General features: G+C 37.6%; 1 protein-coding gene across 1 annotated transcript in view; it reads right to left on the bottom strand.

The window, feature by feature from the left end:
• LOC107624165 (protein JASON) overlaps window positions 1-6,746 on the bottom strand; it is an 11,013-nt gene extending 4,267 nt beyond the window's left edge. Inside the window, exon 1 of the mRNA XM_021115082.1 lies at window positions 6,704-6,746. The gene's annotated coding sequence lies outside the window, so the exon portion shown is untranslated. The remainder of the gene's footprint in view (window positions 1-6,703) is intronic.

Raw genomic sequence — 7,334 nt, 5'->3', positions numbered from 1 at the left:
TAATAAATAATTAACTAATAAATTAATTATTATTTAAAGAAATTAAAAATTAAATTTTATAGTTTCATGAAGTATAAATAATTAAAATATTAATTTCAACACAAATTTTAAAGATTTTAGTTCAAAATTGGATCAATGGATCGAACCGGTTGAATCAAACCCAATTATATAAAACCCTTCCCCATTGTTCACAATTCAGAATTTCATAGAGAGGAAGAGGGAGAACGTTGATTTGGGAAACGGAAATGCCATTTCTCGTTAAACTTCTGTCGTCCATAGCTTTCAATTTGGAGCTCTAATTGACGAGCCATCAGCGACCACGCGTTCGTTTCGAAATTCTCTACAAAATTCACTAAACATTGTGGTAAGAAAATCTCTGTACACACTCGGTATCTCCCTTCTTCAGTTTCGAATGTATATAGGGTTTGGAATTGAGGATTTTGTGATTTTGATGTTTTAGGATTAAATTAGCTAGCAGAAATTATTGGGTCTTGTTCATTTGAGCCGTGGGTAAGGTAAGGAACTCCTATTTTTTGGTGAATTTCTAATTTAGTGAACTCTATGTTGATTATAGTGATATTGTATGAATTCGATTGTGTTCTTATTGATTTGGAGTTCAATTGGGCGATTTAGAACGAAATTCGGGTGATTAAGCTTGAGAAATTGACGTTTGGAAGCTTGGAGCTTGTGAAAGGAGAGGTTTTTGAGGAGTTTCGAGCTTAGGGAGGAATCGGCCATGGTATAGTTTTGGTTTCTCGTAGATAAAATATAATGTAACGTGAAAACTTAGGCTAGAAAACCATAAGATAAGAATGAACTGAATGAATTATTGATGGATTAAGTATATGGTATACGATGTGTGTATAAAGGATAAATGAATTTGTATGTGTTGGATTGTGATTCTGATGAGTATAAAATAAACATGATTGTTGATGTGTTGAGAATTGATGATGAGTTTGTGAAATTGAATTGAATGGATTGGTTGAGAGATGTATGATTCGATCTTATAAACGGTTTGCTATTGGAGTTGGTTGATTTTTGGAAAAAGATTTAATATTAGAATTAGTTTGATTTTGAAATAATTTGATACTGGAAATGATTTGAATGATCGAGAGGTATTTGGTTTCGTGGTTAGGACCCTTGAAGGGTGGCAAAAGTCCGAGTTTTAGAGGAGATGCTGCCGAAATATTTATGAAAATTGAAATTTTAGTTTGAAGTGATTATTTAGAAAGATTTGAATTTTTAAAGGTTTTATACTTTGATTTTGAGTTATTAAGAAAAGGATTACGTTTTGAGTTTGCTTTATTTGGGAAAGAATGAGTTGTGTTTTGAGTTTGAATTATTGATGAACCGAATGGGAGGAATAATGATGATTGAATGAGAATGAAGAATGATGAGATTATGATTTTAAAGTATGATTTTTAAATGAAATTGAATGATATTGAGAAATGGACTTGAAAATGAAAATGAATTTGATTTAGAGTTGAGACTCCGAGTAAGGGGCAGGGGCATTGTCCACTTGCTCCGGGAAAAATATGAGGAAGAAGAATGATGAAAACAGATTTTGATTATGAAATTGAATGATTATGATAAATGAGACATGATTGAGGATTATTGATAACAAGTATGTCTGTGTTTTCTCTCTAGTTGTAAGGGTGACAGGGCTCTTATTCTCTCTAATGGTGATAGGGCACATATTCCCTCTAATGGTGACATGGCACATAATCCCTCTAATGATGACAGAGCACGTATTTCCTCTAATGGTATTATTGCGCAACAGAGAGACAGTGTCTGGATTAACTACCGGACATGTCAGGTTTGGCTACATAACCAACAAATGAGCTCATTAGCCATAGGACAGACATGCATCATATGCATTTGTATGACTTGTTTATGTATGTATTTGTTTTGGATTGCCTAAGTGCTTGCCTGTAACTAACCGCTATCAGATTTACTTGCTATAACTGCATTCCATCTGTGTTTTTCTTGTCTGTATTGTATATCTATGCAACTGAGAGATCCCTCATGCTGGCTGAGGTGATGCTGAAGGTTGTTTTACTGATGATTCGGAGGACTGGAGGAGAGTGAGATTGAAGTGTTAAGTTATATTTGGATTAGAACCTGAGTACCTTAGATATTTTACCTAATTTCTGATTTAAAGTATAACTCTAAGTTTTGAATATAGGTATCGAAGTTTTAGGATTGCCTTTGGCTTTCCCGAGACCTTATATATTATCTATGTGGGCACCTTTACCATATTGAGAACCTTCGGTTCTATTCCATACATATGTTGTTGTTTCAGATGTAGGACGCGAGGCACTGCATTGAGCATTCTGGTAACTCTTGGAAGCGAAGAACTATCTTGGAACTTGGTATTTGTATTTGGTTTATGTTTATATATGTGTATAGATTCTTCATCTTGTATATATTATTTTTTGTCCCTCTTAGAGGTTGACTTAGAGAAACAGGATTTATATTTATCTGTTGGTTTATTTCTAGGGTTGTATATATATATATATATTCTAGCCGACCTTTGCTTCGCAGGTCAAGTCTAGATTTTGATTATATAACTATCATTTGAAACTCTACTTTTATATATCTGTCTTTTGATTTTCTGTATAAGCTTTTTATCTTTCCATTTCTCGTGAGCATTGTACCTTCGATTTTGTTTTTGTCGTACCCATTTTCTTTCAAGGCTCCTAGTTACAACTTCCTTCAATTATATTACATTAGTATTTTTATTTTAAAAGTCGTAGCGCCTCACCACCTTTGAGTTACGCTCTAGGCGTAAAGCTCTGTGTAGTAGAGTGTTACAGTTTGTACTGAATTTATTACATTAGACTAATAACTTCTTCACTACTATTAATTTTCTCGTTAGTAGTTAGCTATGAAGCACGGACACTTCGTTGAGTTGTCATGTCCGCGTGTCGGACACATTTTGGACACGACACTCATCAACACTCGTCTGACACGCATGTCTGTCGTGTCCAACCGTGTCTTAATAAAAAATAAAAAATTCTTCTCCGAAAACACTTCGACACACCTAAATACCATCACGTGTCAGCATGTCCAATTTTATTCTTAACATGTATTCTTAAAATGAGTTTAGAAATAATATATATTATTATTTATTAAAACAAAAAATATTTTAAATACTTTTATATAGTTAAAAGAATATATTAAAAATAATTAAAAAATTATTTTATATTTTAATACCAATAAAATATCAAAAATTTATTGTAATTTATTTAAAAAATACTTTATATTTTAAATACATGCTGTGTCCCCGTGTCTTATAAGATTTTAAAATTCGTGTGTCCGCGTGACCCATGTCGTATCGTGTCTAGTGTCCCTACATCATAAGTAGTGAGTAGTTCTAAATCACTAGTTTCAAATGAGTGGGGGCGAGACAATTTACGTAAAAAAATAACTAATTTCCAAGAAAATGGTAGCAATTAAATTTTATTTGCCATAGGTATCAAATACATGATGACAAAGACATATACCTAATCAGGAGTTAGCACAATCATTTTTCATGTTAGAGAATCATTAGAATCAATTTAGATCAATTAGTATCATTTATATTTATATAGCATATCTGTATATTAATTGTAGGATTCTATGCCTTTATTACTTTGATTCATTTAGCACCTATAAATACCCCTTGTATATTGTACTTTTGATCAGACTGAATAACACACAAAACACTTTCTTTAGTTTGGTCTCTTGTTTCTAACTTGGTATCAAGAGCTTAGATTTCTTTCTTTTTCCATGAGAATTCATTCATAGCTCCGTTGTTTTTCTTTTTCGGCAAGCGTTCTTTGGCCTCATTTTTCGTTCGCTTCTTGAAGCTTTGGTTCGTGGTGCACGAAATTACAATCACACTTTTGTAATTCCGCACAACTAACTAGCAAGTGCACTGGGTCGTCCAAGTAATACCTTACGTGAGTAAGGGTCGATCCCACGGAGATTGTCGGCTTGAAGTAAGCTATGGCTATTTTGTAAATCTTAGTCAGGAGATTAATGATGAGAGTGATTGTATTTATGAAAAATAAACAACATAAAATAGAGAGTACTTGTGATTCAGTAATGGAGAACAGGTTGAGGTTTTGGAGATGCTTTGTCTTCTGAATGGACCATCCTGGATATATTCTATGATGGTCTGTCTGAGTTATCAAAGATGTCATTGGACCATTCTGCAGGTGGATCCATTCACCTAAAGAAAATGCCTGCAGAAGCTCAGGAACTCATTGACATGGTTGCTAATAACCAGTTCATGTACACTTCTGAGAGGAATCCTGTAAGTAATGGGACGCCTCAGAGGAAGGGAGTTCTTGAAATTGATGCTCTGAATGCCATATTGGCTCAAAACAAAATATTGACTCAGCAAGTCAATATGATTTCTCAGAGTCTGAATGGAATGCAAGCTGCACCCAACAGTACTCAAGATGCATCTTCTGAAGAAGAAGCGTATGATCCTGAGAACCCTGCAATAGCAGAGGTGATTACATGGGTGAACCCTATGGGAACACCTATAATCCCTCATGGAGAAATCATCCAAATTTATCATGGAAGGATCAACAAAAGCCTCAACAAGGCTTTAATAATGGTGGAAGAAACAGGTTTAACAATAGCAAATCTTTTCCATCATCTACTCAACAACAGACAGAGAATTCTGAGCAGAATCCATCTAGCTTAGCAAATATAGTCTCTGATCTATCTAAGGCCACTTTGAGTTTCATGAATGAAACAAGGTCCTCCATTAGAAATTTGGAGGCACAAGTGGGCCAGCTGAGTAAAAGGGTCACTGAAACTCCTCCTAGTACTCTCCCAAGCAATACAGAAGAAAATCCAAAGAGAGAGTGCAAGGCCATTAAATTGACCATCATGGCCGAACCTACAAGGGAGGAGGAGGACGTGAGTCCTAGTGAGGAAGACCTCCTAGGACGTTTAGTGAACAATAAGGAGTTTCCCTTAGAGGAACCAAAGGAATCTGAGGCTCATCTAGAGACCATAGAGATTCCAATGAACCTCCTTCTGCCCTTCATGAGCTCTGATGAGTATTCTTCTTCTGAAGAGAATGAAGACGTTGCTGAAGAGCAAGTTGCTCAATATTTAGGAGCAATCATGAAGCTGAATGCCAAATTATTTGGTAATGAGACTTGGGAAGATGAACCTCCCTTGCTCACCAATGAACTGAATGCATTGGATAGGCAGAACTTACCTCAAAAGAAATAGGATCCTGGTAAATTCCTAATTCCCTGTAACATAGGCACCATGACCTTTGAGAAGGCTCTGTGTGACCTGGGGTCAGGCATAAACTTAATGCCACTCTCTGTAATAGAGAAACTTGGGATCTTTGAGGTGCAAGCTGCCAGAATCTCATTAGAAATGGCAGACAACACAAGAAAAGAGGCTTATGGACAAGTAGAGGACGTGTTAGTAAAGGTTGAAGGCCTTTACATCCCTACTGACTTCATAATCCTAGACACTGGGAAGGATGAGGATGAATCCATCATCCTTGGAAGACCCTTCCTAGCCACAGCAAAAGCTGTGATTGATGTGGACAGAGGAGAGTTGGTCCTTCAACTAAATGAAGACTACCTTGTGTTCAAGACTCAAAGTTCTCCTTCTGTAACCATGGAGAGGAAGCATGAAAAGCTTCTCTCACTGCAGAGTCAACCAAAGCCCCCACAGTCAAACTCTAAGTTTGGTGTTGAACTCCCATATCCAAACTCTAAGTTTGGTGTTGGGAGGTCTCAACAATGCTCTGAACATCTGTGAGGCTCCATGAGAGCTCACTGTCAAGCTATTGACATTAAAGAAGCGCTTGTTGGGAGATAACCCAATATATTTAATTATATCTATATTACTTTTATTTTCATGTTTATTTCATGTTTTATTAGGTTTATGATCATGTGGAGTCACAAAAACTACTGAAAAATCAAAAACAAAATGAAAAACAGAATGAAAAACTGCACACCCTGGAGGAAGAGCTTACTGGCGTTTAAACGCCAGTAAGGGTAGCAGAATGGGCATTAAACGCCTAGTCTGGCACCATTCTGGGCGTTTAACGCCAGAAACAAGTAGCACTCTGGCGTTTAAACGCCATGATTGCACTCTGAGGAAAGCTGGCGTTAAACGCCAGAAACAAGCATAGAGCTGGCGTTTAACGCCAGAAGCAAGCTACATTTGGGCGTTTAACGCCAGAACCAAGCATGGAAGTGACGTTAAACGCCAGGATTGCATACATAGGGCGTTTTACACGCCCAAAAGGTGCAGGGATGTGAAATCCTTGACACCTCAAGATCTGTGGACCCCACAGGATCACCTCAAAATCTGTGGCCCCACAGGATCACCTCAGGATTTGTGGACCCCACAAGATCCCCACTTACCTCAACTCACCTTCTCTCTTCTTCCTCACACAATCCAATAACCCTCTTCCCCAAACACCCTTCACCAATCACCTCAATCTCTCTTCCCCATCACCTCTTCACACTCACATCCATTCACTCTTCCCCATACACCTCACCTACCTTCAAATTCAAAATCTCTTTCCCACCCAAACCCACCCTAAATAACCGAACCCTAACCCCTCTCCCTCCACTATATAAACCCCTCATTCCTTCTTCATTTTCACACAACACTACCCTCTCTTCTCCCCTTGGCCGAAACACACACATCTCTCCCTCTCCTCCATCTCTTCTTCTTCTTCTTCTTCTTCTCCTTATTTCTCTCTTCTTTTGCTCGAGGACGAGCAACATTCTAAGTTTGGTGTGGTAAAAAGCATAGCTTTTTGTTTTTTTTTTCATAACCATCAATGGCACCTAAGGCCAGAGAATCCTCAAGAAAGAGGAAAAGGAAGTCAATTGCTTCCACCTCTGAGTCATGGGAGATGGAGAGATTCATCTCAAAAGTCCATCAAGACCACTTCTATGAAGTTGTGGCCAAGAAGAAAGTGATCCCCGAGGTTCCTTTCAAACTCAAGAAGAATGAGTATCCGGAGATCTGACTTGAAATCCAAAGAAGAGGTTGGGAAGTCCTCACCAACCCCATTCAACAAGTCGGGATCCTAATGGTTCAAGAGTTCTATGCAAACGCATGGATCACTAGGAACCATGATCAAAGTGTGAACCCGAATCCAAAGCATTGGCTTACCATGGTCCGGGGAAAATACTTAGATTTCAGTCCAGAAAATGTAAGGCTGGCGTTCAACTTGCCAATGATGGAAGAAAACGCACGCTCCTACACAAGAAGGGTCAACTTTGATCAAAGGTTGGACCAAGTCCTCATGGACATATGTGTGGAAGGAGCTCAATGGAAGATTGACTCAA

The sequence above is a fragment of the Arachis ipaensis genome, chromosome B10 (genome assembly GCF_000816755.2).
Source record: "Arachis ipaensis cultivar K30076 chromosome B10, Araip1.1, whole genome shotgun sequence".
Classification (NCBI taxonomy): Eukaryota; Viridiplantae; Streptophyta; class Magnoliopsida; order Fabales; family Fabaceae; genus Arachis; species Arachis ipaensis.
The sequence above is the reverse complement of the archived record's forward strand: the minus strand, read 5'-3'. Positions and strand labels throughout refer to the sequence as shown.